Raw genomic sequence first — 18,613 nt, 5'->3', positions numbered from 1 at the left:
CCGGCAGGAAGGAAGGAACAGCAATTGACTGAGTCATTAGAAGCCAAGTGTTCACAGGCAGCTCAAAGGATGCTTCTAGCACCAGAAGTAAATGGCCATTAGAGAGCTGAACAGGCAAGAAGAGCTACCTCATCAGTACAAACCGTTTCAGAAGGGCCCATGCATGGTGAGCAATAACGGTTGTGTTACTTTTTCTCTTGTGGAAACATAGGCACATAGGCACAGTACTTTTTTGGTATTTTTAATTGTATATTTAATTTTATGTACATGAGTGTATTGCCTGCACGTATGTAAGTGCACCCATGTCATGCAATGCCCACAGAGGTCAGAAGAAGGCATTGAATCCCTTGGAACTGGAGTTATAGAAGTTATTAGCTATCACATGGGCGCAGGAACAGACCCTGGTCCTCTGGAAGGGCAGACAGTGCTCTTAACTGCTGAGCCATCCCTCCAGCCCCGTTTGCTTTACTTTTTAGATATGGTCTTATAATGTAGCAGAGTCTGGTCCTGCATTCATGATCCTGACTCAGCCCCACAAGGGCTGAGATTACAGGAAGGCCTATGCCCCAGGCCTGGGAATAAGGAACAGGAAGGGATGATGTCTGGTCCCGAGGAAATCATAAGTAAGGCTCTTCTCAGTCTAAATCTTTACTGGTAGATCACTGTAACTTACATAGTATGAATTTTCTAATGCATTTTTAAATCAAAACTTTTACATAAGCATATTGTTTTTGTTACTTTGTATTCAGATACATTAAACAGTATTTTTTTTGTCATTCATATGTATTTTGTCATTATGCCATGACAAAAATACCTGACAAAAGCAAATTAAGAAAGGGATTATTCTGGCTGACAGTTTGAAGGTACAGTCCATTACAGTGAGGAAGTCGTGGCAGCAAGAGTGTGAGGCAGCAGTTCACATTGTTTCTGCAGTCAGGAAGCAAAAACAATGAGCTTACATTCTCTTTTTAGTCAGTTTAGGGTCACAGACACTTTCAAGGTTGGTCTTCTTATCACCATTAAACCTCCCTGGAAATGCTCTCACACATACCCCCAAAAGTATGTCTCCTAGGTGATTCTAAATTCACTCAAGAAGACAATCAAGACTGAACATCATGGGAACTTTAAAAAAGTATTTGTCTATTGTCCCACAAACATTAGAACATCTTGTGGCCCATCTTGTACCTACCTTTCCCCAGCCTTGGAATAAGTCTTTTCACTATGGAGCCAGATTCACAATATCAAGAGCCAGTTCTGGGTTTTAGGTAAGCTTGATGAATTGTACTTGAGTTATCACTAACAGTTGTGGTCTCTTATCAGATCACCAGCTGTAATAGACACTTGTCATTTGGGGCAGTCCAGTAGCCAAGCCTCTCTTTGTTATATTGACACTTCATCTTCTATGTGGGGATGCTATCACTATGGAAACAAAAGGGGTCAAGTGATCCTTCCTTATTCCAAGGGGGCCACATGACTAATTGGATGCTTTTTCTTGGGAATTTAGATCTGGGGTCAGCATCTCTAGAACACAGTAGATTGGTGGTGACCCAGGTGGCAACCACATGCATTGGAATTTTGCCTGTGTTCTCGCTCTCTAACTCTCTGAAAACCTTGGCTTTTGATCACTTCCCAAGATTCACTTGATCAACACCTCATTGATTTTCTTATCTTTTCTAATAGTCTTGAAATAAATCTTCCTTTTATCTATCATCATCCGTATTGGTTTTGTCTTGAAACAGTGAATACAGCCTGAATCAGTAAGCTGCTTATTCCTGGGCTTCGTTTTCATCTTTGGTGTCAACAGAATTTCTGCATACTTTGTTAAGTTTTGCAAATGGTAATAATTACAGATTGTTTTGTAATCTAGGGATACATTTAATTAAAGTCCTGCAGAAGCTTGAGAGTAGAGTTATAGGAAATTTCCATTTCAAAACCAAAGGTATAGTATCTCGCAAGAGCTCAGAGTCTTTATAATTGGCAATTGTTTAATTTTTAGAGTGTTAATGAACAGCTTTCAAGACCACTTGGAATTTTTACTATTCACAGGAAATATTTTCCCAATGTATCTTACAACATGATGAAATGCTTAGTGGTATAAATAAAAAGAAACTTGAAAAAAAAAAAAAAAACTCAGGGCCCATTCCTGAAACATTTACTCAAAGTTTTAAAAACAAAAAATTCATTTTGCTTTGCAAAATAAACTTTGCTTACATTATTATTTTATCTTGAGAATAAAAGAATATGCAATTTAAATTTCAGCTCTGATGTATTATCTGCATTTGTAAGCTTAATAATAAAAAGATAAGGTCTTCCAAAAGTGCACTAGTCTGCAAAAGATCTAGTTATTACACTTCATTTCTATTATGTTTAAACTTGTTTCCACTCCATTATAGTGTACATAAAAGTATGTTTTTACAGCTCTAAAAAAATATTTTTTAAGTTTGAGACTGAGATCGCTCAGCCAGTAAAATGTTTGCAGTGCAATCAGGAGGACCTGAGTTTAATCCACAAAACCCATGTAAAAAAGCCAGATGTGGTGGTTTGCACTTGTAATCCCAGTGCTGGGGAGGCAGAGACAGGCAGATCCCTGGGCAGGTGGCTAGCCAGATGAGCTTATTTGATGAGTTCCAGGCCAGCTAGAGATCCTGTCTCAAAAAGGAAAATAGTAAACAGCTTCTGTGGATTGACACTGAAGGTTGCCCTCTGGCATCCATGTGCCTGCACACATGTGCACATGCACTCCCACATATATATATGCACACACACACACACACACACACACACACACACACACACAAAGATTATATAAGCTGCTATGAAGAATCATAAAAAGTCCACTGGAGACCACAGTCTACAGGCAATGTCGTCCTTTCCTGATGAATTTTTAAATTGTACTCTTCTAGGCTTGGATAAAGCTCCAGCCCTTACTGTCTTCTTCCCTGATAGCCAGCTTAAATGGATCTCTCTACATTTATAAAGCAATTCTTTGCCTCCAGTGGCAGAGGGGAAAGACACTCCCTTCTCTGTTCACCATTTAGACTTCTGATGCATTTAATTTTATTTTCATATGGATATGTTTTGTTTTCTCAAAATAAATTAGGTTCCTCAAAGACATGAGCTGAGTCTGATACAAATTCCTATTACTTCACCAGTATTAAATTCCATGTCTTCCCTTCAGTCCTCTTTTTATCTTCTTTGTACAGTGTTTTGCAAACATGTCACTTGCCTCTATGTCAATCATGTCTTACCTTCATTTCACATGTACTATTGTATTTTAACAAATAAATTTGCTTTCTTATCTAAATTATTTTCCATAAGTAGAAAACCATTACAATTTGCTCTGAACTGAAGGTAACCTAGATATAAATGCATAAAACAACAACCCTACTGCTTATTAAATTCTAATCAGTATTGTTTCCTTTGGGCCTAGCACCTGAGGGAACTGGGAGATCAGCAAGTGCTAGAGAAATTTCTCTGTAGGTAATCACAGGAATTTGGAACAAGCACTAGAAAGGGAATAACTTTCCTTCTCATCACTGGAATGTCAAGTTATCCACACTATCTAGACCACCCCCAGAATAACAGGGATGCCAGACACCAGCTAAACTGAGAAGCACCAGGGAGAGATAAGAAGCTCGAATCCAAGGCACCTGTCTTGGACCTTTGTTTGTCTTGTTTCTTGCTTGTCTTCACAATCTGTGCTCCAAGCTCTCCTACACTCTCTCTTCCTTTATCCAATCATCGTTATGTGAGTCTTACTTCTCTGTAAAATAAGAAGGCAGGGTGCTTTCCCAATTCCTTCCATCCCTGGCTTTATGAGAACCACGACCACAAGATAACTAAAGTAGAGTCTTCCCAGAACCCAGACAAGCTCCGTAGCCATTGTCCAGCCATTGTCACTATGTCTCAAATGCTCAGCTCTGGCTCATAGCATCTTCACTATGGAGAAGGAGAGTGGACCAGTGTTAAATTCCAGAGAGATATTTTCTCTCTAGGAAGGGCCAGGTGTACATGGGATACAGAGGGCTGAACCTGGTCCTACCCCTAGCATTTTCATTTCTGAATTCCATTCATTACTGACATTTTTCACATCTTATTTCCACAAACAAAGGGAAGCACAGAAAAGTTAAATATAATTAATATGTAACCCTAGTTTAAATTAACCAGAGGGCAATTAAGCCATAAAATCCTGCTGAAGGGCTGGAGAGATAGCTCAGCAGTTAAGAGCACTGACAGCTCTTGAAGAGGACAGGGGTTTGAGTCCCAGCACCCACATGGTAGCTAACAACTGTTTGTAACTCCAGCTCCAGGGTATCCAATGCCTCCTCCTGACCTTGGCAGGCATTGCACAACATGGGTGCATTTACACACATGTAGGCAATATACTCATACACATAAAATAAAAATCATACTAAAAATTTTTTTTTTTTTTGGTGGTTTTGAGATAGGGTTTCCCTGTAGCCCTGGCTGGCCTGGATTCTCTATAGAGACCAAATTGGCCTTGAACTCACAGAGCTCCACCTGCCTCTGCCTCCCGAGTGCTGGGATTAAAGGCGTGCACCACCACGCCTAGCAATAAAATATTTTATAAAAAAGAAAATTAAGCCAGGAGTGGTGGTGCATGCCTTTAATCCCAGCACTTGGGAGGCAAAGGCCGGCAGAGCTTTGTGAGATCGAGGCCAGCCTGGTCTACATAGTGAGTTCCAGGACAGCTGGGGCTACAGAGAGACCCTGTCTTAAAAAGACAAAAAAAGAAAGAAAGAAAATTCTGCTGAAATCACCTAGAAAGATTTTTTTGAACCAGCAATTTAGGGATCATGAACTTTTGGAAACCCTGGGTTCCTTGTCTATCAAAGTATTCAAAGTTCACTAGAAATCTTCACTTACTCTCTTAGTAATCAGCTTAATTATATACAAACTATCCTGGTTCTGAGAGAAAAAAAAAAAACAGGAATCAAATTTGTAGTTGATCTTCAAACTCCTAAATATAAAATGCAAATAGAAACTGAAATTTGAAATTGGCTTTTATAAACTAGTCCAAAACAATCTTAGGTGACTGAAGAGATGGCTCAGCAGTTAGGAACACTGACTGCTCTTGCAGAGGACCTGAGTTCAGTTCTTAGCATCCATATGGTCACTAACAACTGTCTGTGACCCCAGTTTCAGGTGATCCAGTGCCCTCTTTTTGCCTCCATGGGCACGGCACACACATGGTACACTTACATACATGCAGGCAAAACACTCACACATATAAAATAAAAATAAATAAAAATTTTAAAATCTTAGGTGATTTAAATAGCAATAAATGGAATTCTTTATGAGAGAAAAGTGAACTTCTTCAACATGCCTCTTATTAACATAAAAAGCTATTTCACATAATGGTGTTTCGGAAGGAACAATATATTTCATGCAGAGCAATGCTAGTGATCAGAGTATCTGCCTAGAAATCCATATTGAAAAACTGCTGACTATCTGTCAAAATATTGACAACAAATAACCCTGAAGCCTAACAGGCCTGTTTGGGAATGTGTCATATTTCAATACTAACCCTTAAGCCAGGTCATCTGCTTAGTCATTTGTTCCCTGAAAAAAAAAAAAATGGCTATTGTACCAGCAAGGGAGACATATTGAATTTAGACAAAATATAAAGTCAATGTGCCTGTCCTCCTGGAACACTGTTTCAGCAAACAGCAAGCCCTAAGACTTAGTCTGCCAAGTAAACTTCTGCAGGGCATGAAGCTTGACTCCACTTAGCCATTTCTACCATTGCCGGAACTGAGAGCCCAGGCTTTTGTCAATGGCTCTCGTGTTATAACCTCAGTTGAAAAAAGCAATTAGGAAAGAGCAGAAGGTGTCATTTTTCTCTAAGTAGAATCTGTCCCCATGCAGGAACAAGTTCCGATCCACCTGAGAAACAGAGCTGTCATTCTCTGGTCCTTCTCACAGTCCCAGTCTCCCTAATTAATTAGAACTGGAAAGTTGATGAGCTCTCTGTACTGTCTCTCCAGGCGGGAAAGCCATGCAAGAATATGCACAGCCTCATTCCCTGAGACCACAGCCAGGCAGAGATTTCCTTGACCAACTTTACAGACAGGGTTTGCTAAGCAATGTGGCTAGAGAAATATCACAGGGAAAGGGGGAAGGAGGCAGCTATGTTAACTCTTGAAAAGAACAACTTTAACCTTTTTCCAGTGTTTTCAAAGGTTTGGGGTGGGGATAGATAGCTCAGTGGATAAGCACTTGCCCGGCCTATTTGAGGCCGTGAAAGGAAAGAAATTTTGAAGCACTCAGTTCTTTTGTTTTATTTTATTTTTATTTTATGTGTAATATGTGTTTGCCTACGTGTATATAGGTGTACTGTGTCCTCCTAGTGCTCTTGGAGGCCAGAAGAGGGTGTCACATTCCCTGGAACTAGAGTTACAGGCAGTTGTGAGATGTCTGATGAGGGTGCTAGAAACCAGATCCTCGGCAAAAATAGCAAGTACTCTTAACCATTGATCTATCTTTCCAATCCCAGCACTCAGTTCTTTTAAATGTGCATTGGTAGTTTTGATCATCAAAGCAAATAAATTGAGATTGTTATTCCAATTATCAATGATTTATGCAGAGCTTCTAGAGAGATGTGATATTTAAAAGGAATTACATCATAAAGTTTGAGCTTCATAGGACTGATGATGAGTCTAGCCCAGGTATGGAGTGAACGCTTCATTTGCTTTAGTTGAGATGGCAAATTGCCAAATGAGGATATTACAAAGCTTTCAGGAATGCTATGATGTCCAAAAGTCCCTTCAAAGTAATGGAAGTATAGATATATTACAATAAACAAGATCGCCCAGGAGTTAATGAATGTGGAGACTGGTAACAAATGGCTACAGGTTCATCACACTTCAATTGCCCATAATAAGACATTTAAGAAGATGTTGCTGTTTGGTGTTTTTAAAGAGCAGTCCAAAACGGCAAATAGTCAGGAAAAGAGGAGGGACAGCAGGCACACAAAGATGCAGAGCTGAAGGGAAAAATGAGCTGGGAGCCTGACAGCAGCACGCTGGGCAGCCCTGGGCATGTCAGCTGTGTGCAGGTCTTAGGGCCTAGGCTGGGCTGTGGCTTACGGTTCTCATCCCTTTGCACCAGGAGGGAGCAAAACATGCCAGCCAGTGCTGCGCTTGATCAACCTGTGATGAACCTGAGATGCCATCAGTGCCCTTAATATGCTCAGCCTTGGATTCTGGACCTCCTCAGCCATATTGTGTGCCCACCTTCAAGCACACCTTGCATCTCCCATTTCACGAATGGCCCGAGTTGATTCATAATGTTGGTGTTTCCAGAAAACACGGAGGTGTTTCCCTCATTTGTATTTTCACATTCATAGTCTTCTTTGGCCTGTCCATGTCCCTGTGTGGGGAGAGGAGAAAAGAAATGGGGATGCCTGACATTGACACAACACAGAGCAGAAAGAGAAAAGGAGGTCCTGGTCTGCTTCCGGAAGTTAAGGCAGGCCTTTTCCCAAAGATACAGTGTCACAAGCCAGGTTTGCTGAGAAGTATCTCTGGTCTCCTCTGGAGTCTAGCAAGGCCTGGCTTGGCTGCCTGCACCAGCTTGGGTTCAAGTCAGTTCCCCAGGGAACATAAAGGGGAAAGAAGAAGAGTTACCCCTTCCACTCCAGGAGAACTTAGGAAAAGGGAGAGGGCAGAGGCCAGCAATCACATTTCCTCTTCTTGTTCCTTCAAGGGGTAGGTTGAGAGCAGCTCTGGAAATAGCCAGAAATGTACCGACACCAGAAGGCACAGATGTGTGTGTCCTGCTTCTTGCTGACGGATCTAGGCAGCCGCATTTCACCCATCTGGGGATAACTTCATCAAAGTAAGTGAAACAACACAATGATGGTTTTTGTTCATTAGAGCAGATAAGGGATCCGATTATTATCCCGATTATCAAAGAACTCTACCCTGAACCGAAGATTTATACAAACACAGAAAGACAGAGATCCACATAGTGAAACCTACAATTTTTACCTGTATCTGAGGCTTGAGGAGGGGGGCAACTGTCAAGAGACAGCCAATAGATATTAGGGTCATCAGAACTACTGGGACCTTCCAGGGGCAAGGGGCAAAGTGACCCTTGCAAGGTCAGATGGAGAAGGCAGCCGAAACATGGCCAGATCTAAGTGAAAGCAGGAGCAGAAGTCAGGAAAAACTGGAGCTTAGGGGTCACATGACCAGACTTGACCAAGTTGAGAGAGCAGATATCAGTCTCCAGAACTGTGATGGCCAGAGCCAACATCACCCAGGTGACAATGCATGGATTAGTCTTTTGTCACTGTGACAAAATACCAGAGGAAAGATTTATTTTGACTCTTGGTTTCTATTCTGTCAGCAGAACAGCTCATATCATGGCAGCCAGTATAGAGAGGAGTTGTCAAGTTGACAACAAAAATTAAGTATCACAAAGAATATTCCTGCAGTTCCCAGAGGAGTCAAAGATACCACAGAGATCTCACCTCTTTTCCTCAATACGTCAAGGGTTTGTAATCCCAAGAACTACCATCGTAGAGAGGAAAGAAGAGAGGAGAGAAAAAGGCAGAAATAAAGGGAGGGGAGGAGTGATGGTGAATTTTGTGTCTCTTCTAGATTATGGGAACCCAGAACCCTGGGATGCAGGGTTTTGGGTGGGTGTATGAGGACATTTCAAAAGGGGGGCAGTCTGAGTGGGCTAGATGGGAGGACTTGCCCTCAGAGCTTCTGGATCTAATCAGGCAGCTAGTCTCTATCTCCCCGGTGAGGACACACTGAGGCTGAATTCCAGGACACACAGCAGCAGTCTTCTGGGTTCTAAAAGTTGCATCTCCGCTCCCTTAGTTCTGAGGCCTTCTGGTTTGGATTGGCCCATGCTATCCCAGTGTCTTCAGCCCACAAGTGACCCTGAGAACCTGTCAGGGTATTAGTCAGCTTTGAAAATCCTACAAGTCAATTCCCTGATAACTTCCCACTCACTTACCTACACATATCCTCGGGGTACTGTCTACAGAGAACCTGGGCTAATGCAAGGTGTGGAAGGTAAGTGAGGAAAGGGAAGAGAAGGGAATTGCCAGATTAGGTGGAAATTCTATTGATTTTGTTATTGCTGCCAGCGAGTAGGGCTTTTTACATTGTTTTGGGAACATCTGAGCGTAGCATCCACCATTCTATCATCTTGCGCATGTATTTTCTGTGAAGCTTGCTTCTCTTGCTGCCCCTTACAGAAGTATCAGCTTTATCCCCATAATTGAAAATAGAACAGTTCCGGGTCTGTGCCTCAGGCCACTCCTCCTGCCATACCTCCCCTGGAATGTTAAGCCCCAATGCGTAGACTGACTGCCTCTGCACGTGCTCCTGATGTGATCCAGTTTGTCCTCAATGAATTCAAGTGCTAGCCCTTATTATGAGCACATTAGAACCAACAAGGCCTGATATAAAGTGCCCACACTAGGCCAAGTGCATTCTACCTTTAATCCTCACCTCAGTCTTAGGAGCTAGGCAATGTCAACATTTCCAAGTGGGAAAGTCAAGACCAAAGTAAGTCTTGACTTGACTTGATCCTTAAATTATTGTGACAGAGCTGGCCTCAGATGCCAGATAACCTGCCTTTAGAGCCCTTGGGCCTCACCCATCATGAAGCTTCCCTTGTGTGGCACTACAGCTTGGTCACACTGGTGCTTAGTCACACTGGGTCTCAGTCACACTGGGGCTCAGACCTATCTTCCTGGGTTTGACCCCCAGGTTCCTTCACCCCTTTATCCATGCTCACTCCCAGCAGCAAGTGTTACTGAGATCCCCTCATGGCTTGTAGCCTTTTGAGACTCTCCACATTCCTTTACAGTCATGACTCCGACTTCAGATATCAGCTCATTGGTAGCAGAGCTGAACTCCCAAGGCAGTGTGTCTGCTCTTAGGCCCTGTCAACTTGACAAGCTTAGGAAGAGGAAACATCAACTGAGGGATTTACTCCATCAGATTGGCATGTGGGCATGTCCGTAGGGACATTTTTTAAATTACTAATTGATGTAAGAGGTCCTAGACCACTGTGGGCTGTACCATCCCTAGGCAGGTGAGCCTGGGCTATATAAGAAAGCAAGCCAGTTAGTAGCATTCATCCATGGTGTTTTTCTGCTCTTACTCCAACCCCTCTGACTTCCCCCAAGTGATGGACTGTTAACTTATAAGATGAAATAAACCCTTTCCTTCCAAGTTGTCTGTTGGGGGCCTCTGTTATGTGAAGTAGAAGTCTCTTCATATCCGGATAGCACACGAGCTCGGAGCCATGTGCTGAGACTCCTTTCATAGCAGGGTGCCTTCCTGGCATTTTTCCTAACTCTCCTTTTGAAGTGCCCGCCATAAATGCCATAACATAAACATGGCCTCTGGCTCTAGGAATACCATGCTTTCCTGTGTGATTTTTCAGGTAGTCAGCGGTCTGGCAGCATGGCAGAAACCCACTTCCATATGCAAATAGAATGTCTCACAAAGTATCTATCAGCCAAAGCTTTACCACTACCCCCATGGTATAAATATCCCAGTCTTCTCTCAATAATAGAGAGCTGGATCACTAGGAACTGAACACTTAATAAAAGCTGTAACATGGACTAAGCAGAGTCCCGCGTCTTACTACCAGCGATCCAGCCTCTCTGGAGGCAGCATTCCTCCGTCACCGACTCGCGGAACCTTAGCTTTAGCCGCCCTTGTACTTTCCCGCATGGTCCAGTGGCCAGTGGACACCGCATATTGAGGAGGGTGCACGGGCGAAATCAGGGCGGAGACACGGCTGGACAACGTTCCAGCAACAGAGGCACCTTCAGCACCAAAAGCGACGGACAGCGACCTCGTGCTCTCCCGCGTGATCCAGTGGCCAGTGGATCTCGCATCAAGAGGAAAGCGCACGGGGGAAAATTAAGGCGGTACACGGCTGGACAATGCTCCAGCAGCAGAGACCCACAGAGACACGGAGAAGCCCCCGGACCCGCGCCACGACTCTCCAGGTGTTCCCACGCACACCACGCCAGGGCACCCAGCACGTGCCATAGTTGTCTTTGGCCATAATGTTTAGCACAGCAACAGAAAGAAAACTAATACAACATCCACGTAGCAATTACCTGAGCTGGACTGAGGGCTCCATGCCAGCAGGTTGATATGGTATTCAACTATGAGTTTATTCCCAAGGAACAAGTGGCAGAGACTGTGGCTGCCCCAGGAAGACATCTACCTCCACCAACTTCCCTTTCAGTAGCAGAGACAAGAAAACAAAACAACAGGTAAAGCTGGGTTTCTGTGTATACTTAAGTCTTACCATTTAAAGGCATGGATGAGGCAATGATTTAAGACTGAGCTATGCTGGCACAAGGCTAGGGGCAAGCCATTCATTTTGCTAGAGAGCTCATCTTCATACACACACACACACACACACACACACACACACACGTGCCCGTGTTGACCTGTATGTGGAAGTCAAAGGACAATTTGTGAGAGTCAGTTCTCTTCTTCCACCATGTGGGGTCCAGGGACTGAATTCAGGTCATCAGGCTTGGTGTTAGACACTTGACCCACTGAGCCATCTCCTGATTTCTTTCTCTTTTTCTTTCTCTATCTTTTTTTTATTTTTATTTTTTTGACAAGATCCCACTATGTCACCCCAGATGGCCTGGAAACTCACTATGTAGACCATCCCAGATTGACCTCAGTGATCCACCTGCCTTTGCCTCCTGAGTTCTGGGATTAAAGGCATGAGCCACCCCACCTGGCAAGATCTTCATTTCTTTCATGACTTTAAAGCGTCATGTCAGTACTTAGTCAAATAGAATCATACACCATGTAATCCATCCATATATGTTGCTGGAAAATGTAATAAATAATTGCTTAACTGGGAGTGTATCTTGGTGATAGAGTATTTGCCTATTATGCATGAGACCCTAAGTTTAATCCTTAGCACTCGAGAGAGACAAAGAGAGGGAGAAGGGGGGGGGAGAGAGAACAGAGACAAGACAGAGAAAGAGGAAAGGGTAAAGAATAATAAAACTGATCTATTAAAGATTGCCAGCAAGTTCCAAGATTCTATTTCAGCCTCCATCTCACTCTGTATTAACTGTGACTTTCTTGCCTTTCACAGAAAGCAGGTTTCACATTGAATTTAGATAATCAGAAACTCTTAAACTTGCCGAGGATTCCAGTTGTTGGATGGAGATTGGACAACAGCAATAAAGAAAGAGAACCTAATCAAAAGAAAGGATTATTGCTAAGTGGGGAAATCAATGTATGTCTACTGAGTCCTCAAAGAGGTAGGCACCTAAGCATCCCTGGAGCACAGCCTCAGCTTTGATTTGTGTATTTTTTATGTTCTTTCCACCTCTCTGGAGCCTCCAGTGATGCAGAGGAAGCCATAAAGTACACTCGGAAAGTTAAGGTCTGATGGACAGGGGAGTGAAGGAGAGAATTAGAAGTCTTGATAGAATTTTACTAGCCGGGGGGAAGAAGGAGATTTTGACTGACTGCAGATCCAGGGAAGGTCTCCAGATATCTGCCCTAGAACTCTCTCTACCCTATTCCTTGCAACAGACGTCCTGTAATTGTTGAGAAAGGTCAAATCAGGTGCCCCAGAGCCAAGAGGCAGATCCTCATGAAATGACGCAGTGCAAATTAAAGAGGCCGGTGAGTGGTTCATCAGAATGGTTCACCCAAAAGGGATTTGTGCATCACATTGGGCGGGAACACATAAGACGAATAAAGTTAAATACCACGCCCCCCCCCCAACACACACACAGCACCTGGGCTGGGGAAAAGCCGAGGGCCTCATGTATGCTAGGCCAATATTCAACTACTGTGCTGCATCCCCAGCTCCAAAAGTTAGTTTAAGAATCACATGGGCTAGAAGTGACTGGTCCTTGACAGCTATATACCCACTGCTAAAAATAAAATCTCAGTCTTGGGGTAGTGCCAACAGGGTGCCCCACCAGGACAGCAGGGACCTTGCTTCAACTTGAATAGCTTCAGTATGGCAATACTGAAGCAGGCAGCCACTTAGTGGGTGTTCAAAGATAACAATGCCCCCACTCAGACCTTTCTTTGTATTAATGGACAAGCAGAAGCAGTAAGGCTTCTGTAATAAAATAGCAGCCTTTTGTGACCTTCCCCTTCTCAGCAGCCATCATCCCCAGCTCCATTATTGGCTCAGAGCTGCGAGGCACATTTCAGACTTCCCTGTAGTATTCTTTATGCATCCCACCCCCACACATGATATAAAAGGAAAAGGAATCAGACGTCTAATAATCACACACGTTTTAAAAGCATACGGAACAGATGGGTTTTATTTCAGACCTCAGCGAAAGTGAATTAGCATTTTCCTTAGAATACATGGGGCTGAGGATTTCCAGAGTTCCTGCTTTCCTGCCTGGTGTCCACTCCTGCTTTTTCTTTAATCCTGTCTCTGTAAATTGATTCATCCCCTTTTGTTCCACCAATTTGTGACTGTGGGGCTGGCCCTCCTTATGTGCTCCTAGATTCCATAGCAAATGCCACCAGGAAAGATGTAGAGCAGAAAAGTTTGTATGTCTCTATGTCCCTCCTGAGAGTCACTTTCTTTTCTATTATTTTTTGATTCATTTTTATTTCATGTGTATGAGTGTTTGGCCTATATAGGTGCACTGTGTTTGTAGCGCCCACACAGATCAAAGGAGAGGATTGGATCCCCTGGAACTGGAGTACCTGGAACTGGAGTTGTTAGATACCATCTGGGTGCTAGGACCCAAACCCAGGTCCTTGTTTAAAAAATATATATTTATTTTATTTATTTATCATTTATTTATTATTTATTTAATGTGTATGAGTGCATTGCCTACATGTATGTTAAGTGCACCCATGTGGTGCAATGCCTGCAGAGGTCAGAAGAAGGCATTGTATCCCCTGGACCTGGAGTTATAGATGTTTATTAGCCACCACGTGGGTGCTGGGATTTGAACCTGGGTCCTCTGTAAGAGCAGCCAGTACTCTTAACTGCTGAGTCATTTCTCCAGTCCCAAGCTTGGATCCCCTTGGACCAGTACTCTTAACCTCTCTTCAGCATGGAAAATCACTTTCATTTCTGTGACTGCTTGTCCACTATCCATTGACAGTGCCCCTGCCCACAGGAATCCCAGCACCCAGTGCTTGCTCACTCTCTGCTCCTGACTTCTTCCCCACGGCCTGAGTCTTTGCTGCTAGTACCAAGCCTTTCCTTCCTTAGGTCCATCTCCATTTTAAAAAGCAAGATTTGTACCCAGAGTATCAAAAGCAACTCTCCAGAAATATATTCAACCATAAAAGTAATGAGTTGATATGAAAAGTTCAAACTGCAGAACTTTCTGTTCTTAAGTAAAAAGAAAATTCCTGTCTCCCTTTCTGCATGAAAATTCCACTTCTGGATGGGTGAGGAAGCAGGGACTTTTGAGCATTTTCTCTTTTAAATCGTACAAAAGCACTCTCATAATTCTAAAATATACAATATGTTCTATTTCTTGTCTCTTTAAATAGTGTCTGTTGATTTTTGTCACAAAATATAGAAAGCTCATCTTACTATTTTAAAGTTTGATTAGTATGTTTTTATCTTTGGGTCCTTCTATGACCGAATTGTGGAAATAAATGAAGGCCAAGCAAGTATGACAGGCAAAGTCTCTTTATTCTGAGCTTGCTGTATAGCGAGGGAGTCCGCCACCCACTGTCATTGATTTTGGCTGAGACTCAAGGGCAAGTAGAGGAGTGGGAACACTCTAGAGTGGAAACAGGGGAAGGCTTCCTGCATGGTCTGGCTGCAGGCTGTTGGCACCGGGAGCTAGAAGTGGGCTAACTGGAAGAGGGCACCCTGTGTGATTGGGCATGCTGTGCAGTTGGCTTCCTCTGGTTGGTGTTAAGTTGCAAGTGGGGCCAAAAATGAAGGAAGCTGCCAGGTATTGATCAAGCCCTGGCCATTGGGTTGAAGGTTGCAGAGGTGATTGTTTAGCTGAATTGTTACTAGAGATGCCAGTCTGGCCTGTCTGCAACCTGACTTCCACTGGTGCTTCCCCTGCAAGAGCAGCCAGTGCTCTTAACCAATGAGCCATCTTGTGGGGATTTAATTTAGATCCTTATGCTTATGAGATAAACACTCTCCAACCAATATCTTAATCACTTTAAATAATAGAATTTAACTATCTTTTCCTCTTCCCATTATAAACAGTATTTCTCCCCATTCTGTAAGATTCTTGCCACCCCTCTACAATCTTCCTCTCTCCCAACAGCTGCAGGCTACATTATGACTTTTTAAAAATTTTACTATTTTTATTTTTTTATGTGTTATGAGTGTATTGCCTACATGCTTATAAGTGTACCTATGTTGTGCAATTTGAGCAGAGGTCAGAAGAGGGTGTCAGATCTCCTGGAACCCTGGAATTCTGGGCAGTTATTAGCCACCATGTGGGTGGTGGTACCGAACCTGGATCCTCTGCAAGAGCAGCCAGTGCTCTTAACCACTGAGTCATCGCTCCAGCCCCTGCATTATGACTTTTATGATACAACGATTTATAATGTAACTACCCCTTTGAGGAAGAATATTCTATGACATGTCCATAGGTCAATTTTGAAAATCAGGAGTCAATAAGTACTATTAGTAATATTATTATATAGGATAAATAATAAAATTGAATAATATAATATAAATTTATTTAGTACTAAAAAATAAATTAGGTTCTGTCAGTAGAAAAGGGACAGTGATTCTATATTTCTACTGGTCTATACCCACTAGCAGTTGATTTGGGGGGGGCTGTTCTGGGAACTGAACCCAGGGCCTCATGAGTGCCAGGCAAGTACTCTACCACTGAGCTATATTCTTGGGTAAAAGTATAATATTTTAAGCATCTAAATGAAATTGAATCTTTTTTTTTTAAGTTGGAAAATAACTTTATTGTTTTGGGGCGTTGCCGGCACTGCTCAGGACTTCTACAAACTGCTTCTTGGTTCCAGCAACCTTGGTGACCTGAAACCCATGACCACTCCGGGACCTGCCTGCACTCGCCCACAGTGGCGATGTGAGGGCATGTCCCTGAAATGAGGGCAGGCGCACGGAAATGTTTTTGTGGCGTTTATTGCACCGATTGTACTTTCAGATGTAGTGGAGATAGTTCCGGAGGATGACGATGGTTATCTGCATTTTCATCTTAGTCATCACACCAGAAGGCTCCAACACCAGACAGGATCCAACCCCGGAGGGAGACATGACCGGTGAAGGGGCATTTCTTGTCTATGTAAGTGCCCTCGATGGCCTCTTTGGGGGTCTTGAAGCCTAGACCGATGTTCCTGTAGTACCAGGGGAGCTTCTCCTTGCCAGTTTCTCCCAGCAGGATTCTTTTCTTGTTTTGAGAGAGAGTGGGCTGCTTTTGGGAAGCATGCTCTGTCTGAACGTCTGCCATCTTCCCGGCAACCTGAGGAAAAGCAAAATTGAATCTTTTTATGCTTGGTATTTTTTGTTGTTGTTTTTCCTTCTTCTTCTTCAAAGTCGTATGCGTCAGGTAAACGTTCCTGGTCTTAAATGTCTGAAAATAGCATTTCTTCATTTTCCCATCAGATTGACTGGACCTGAACATTTAATTCTAACTTCTAGGTTGAGGACTCTGAAATTGTTATTCTTTTTTGGGGGGCGGGGTGTTTTTGAAACAGGGTCTCCCTGTAGTCCCAGCTGGCCTGGAACTTGTGATGTAGACTAGGCTGGCCTCAAACTCACAGAGATTCGCCTGCCTCTGCCTCCCAAGTGCTGGGATTAAAGGCATGTGCCACCATGCCTGGCCTTGTTCTCTTAACATCTACCATCCAGTGCTGTAGATAAAATTATCTGTATCCAATCTGATTCTCCTTCTTTTATAAATAATTTTCTCATTTTTTATGGATAGGTTGGTTGGTTTGTTTTGTTGAGAGAAAGTTTTGCCTATAGCCCAGTCTGGCCTGAATTCTAGGAAGTCCATGCTGGCATTGAATTTGGGATCCTCCTGTCTCAGCTTCTCAAGTGCTAGGATAACAGGTAGGTACCACCATGCCTGCTCAGTAACTTGCTAAGCTTTTCTTTCTAGAATCCCTCAGGTTCATTCCTTTATCCGTATTGCTCTGGGATTGCATAATGATGTACACTGTGGACTAAACATGTCCCCCTGACATTCACATGTTGATATCTTATTCCTAATGTGGCAGGATTTAGACACAGGACTCTTAGGAGGCAATTAAGTGATGAGAGTAGAGCCCTTGTGATGGGATTCTTTCTGTCATAGGAAGAAGCACAAAAAGCTTGCTTCTGCACTTGCCCTCTGCCATAGGAAGCTACAAGAAGGCAATTCTAAAAAGGAAGAGGGTCCTCACCAAGAGTCCCACCATGCAAGAATCTTGATTGTAGCTTTCCAACCTCAGACCCATAGGAGTAAGTATTTATTCAAGTCATCTAGTGTCCAAGTGTCGTTGCAGCAGCCTGAGCTGGCTAACAGTGTGTCTAAGACATTACTTTGGAAGGAGGCTTGAAATCCTCCCATCCTCTGCCTGGGACTAGGGCTGGCGGTCTTGCTGGGCTTGTTATCATTTAGTCCCCCCTCAGACAAGGAAGCTTCACACAGTAATTGTCTAGATTATCTTATGACTCCCTGTTTTTGACTCCATAGCCATTCCTAGGGTTAATCCTGATCCTAACCCTAACCCTAAGAGGGTTAAATGACTTTACATAGAAAGTCAATTTTAAATATATTTTTATTTATTATTTTTATTTTATGTGTATGAGTATATTGCCTGCATGTATGTGAGTGCACCCATGTCATGCAATGCCACGGTCAGAAGAGGGCTTCGGATTCCCCTGGAACTGGAGTTAAGGACGGTTCCTAACCACCATGTTCTAGGAATCGAACCCAGGTCCTCTGCAGTAGTCAGTGCTCTTAACCACTAAACCATCTCTTCAGCCCCTGAAAGTTGGCCTTCTTGCCAACTCTAAGTTGAGTGTTTCTGGCTGTCCACTCCCGTAGAAACCCTCCCCAACTCTGGTCTTTCCGCTTTCCCCCTGCTCACAACATCCACTATTAAGCGCAAGGTCTCATTCAGGGTTGATAGGAAAGCAGAGGAGTCTATGGTTGTCTGCGCTGAACCAGGTGTGTAACCAAGGAGGCCCACCTCCACCCTGCCTCAGCCACTTCCTCCCTGTCGGATCATGAAAGTTACTCCCACAGTCTCCGATTATTATCCATTAAATAAGGACACCATCTCTACTTCTTACAGTGGTTGTGAAGCATTCAATAAGAATTTGCATGTAAAGTACCTATCACAAATTATAAGTCATTAGGAACAGTTAAGGGATCAGGTATAACATGAGAGGGACTATGAAGTGTGTATGTGTGTGTGCATATGTGTGTGTGTGTGCTAATTGCCTATAAAACATTATCAAGTGCCCATTCCCAAAGGGACATACCTATAAAATGAAAGGCTGACCTGGTAAATGCACCCCAGAAGGAAGCTTACATGGGTAGAAGCTGGAACACAGCATCCTTAAGTAGAGAAAATGCTATCTAGGGTGTTTTGGGAAACAGAAATGAAGAATGCAGAAATCCAACCCTACA

At 43.2% G+C, this 18,613-nt stretch overlaps 1 pseudogene; it reads right to left on the bottom strand.

The window, feature by feature from the left end:
- Positions 1-7,212: 7,212 nt before the first annotated feature.
- Positions 7,213-16,441, bottom strand: LOC103751828 (annotated as a pseudogene).
- Between the last annotated feature and the right edge of the window lie 2,172 nt (positions 16,442-18,613).

The sequence above is a fragment of the Nannospalax galili genome, unplaced genomic scaffold (assembly GCF_000622305.1).
Source record: "Nannospalax galili isolate Female #2095 unplaced genomic scaffold, S.galili_v1.0 scaffold567, whole genome shotgun sequence".
NCBI classification, from domain to species: Eukaryota; Metazoa; Chordata; class Mammalia; order Rodentia; family Spalacidae; genus Nannospalax; species Nannospalax galili.
Note: the sequence above shows the minus strand (reverse complement) of the source record. Positions and strands in the feature narration are given on the sequence as shown.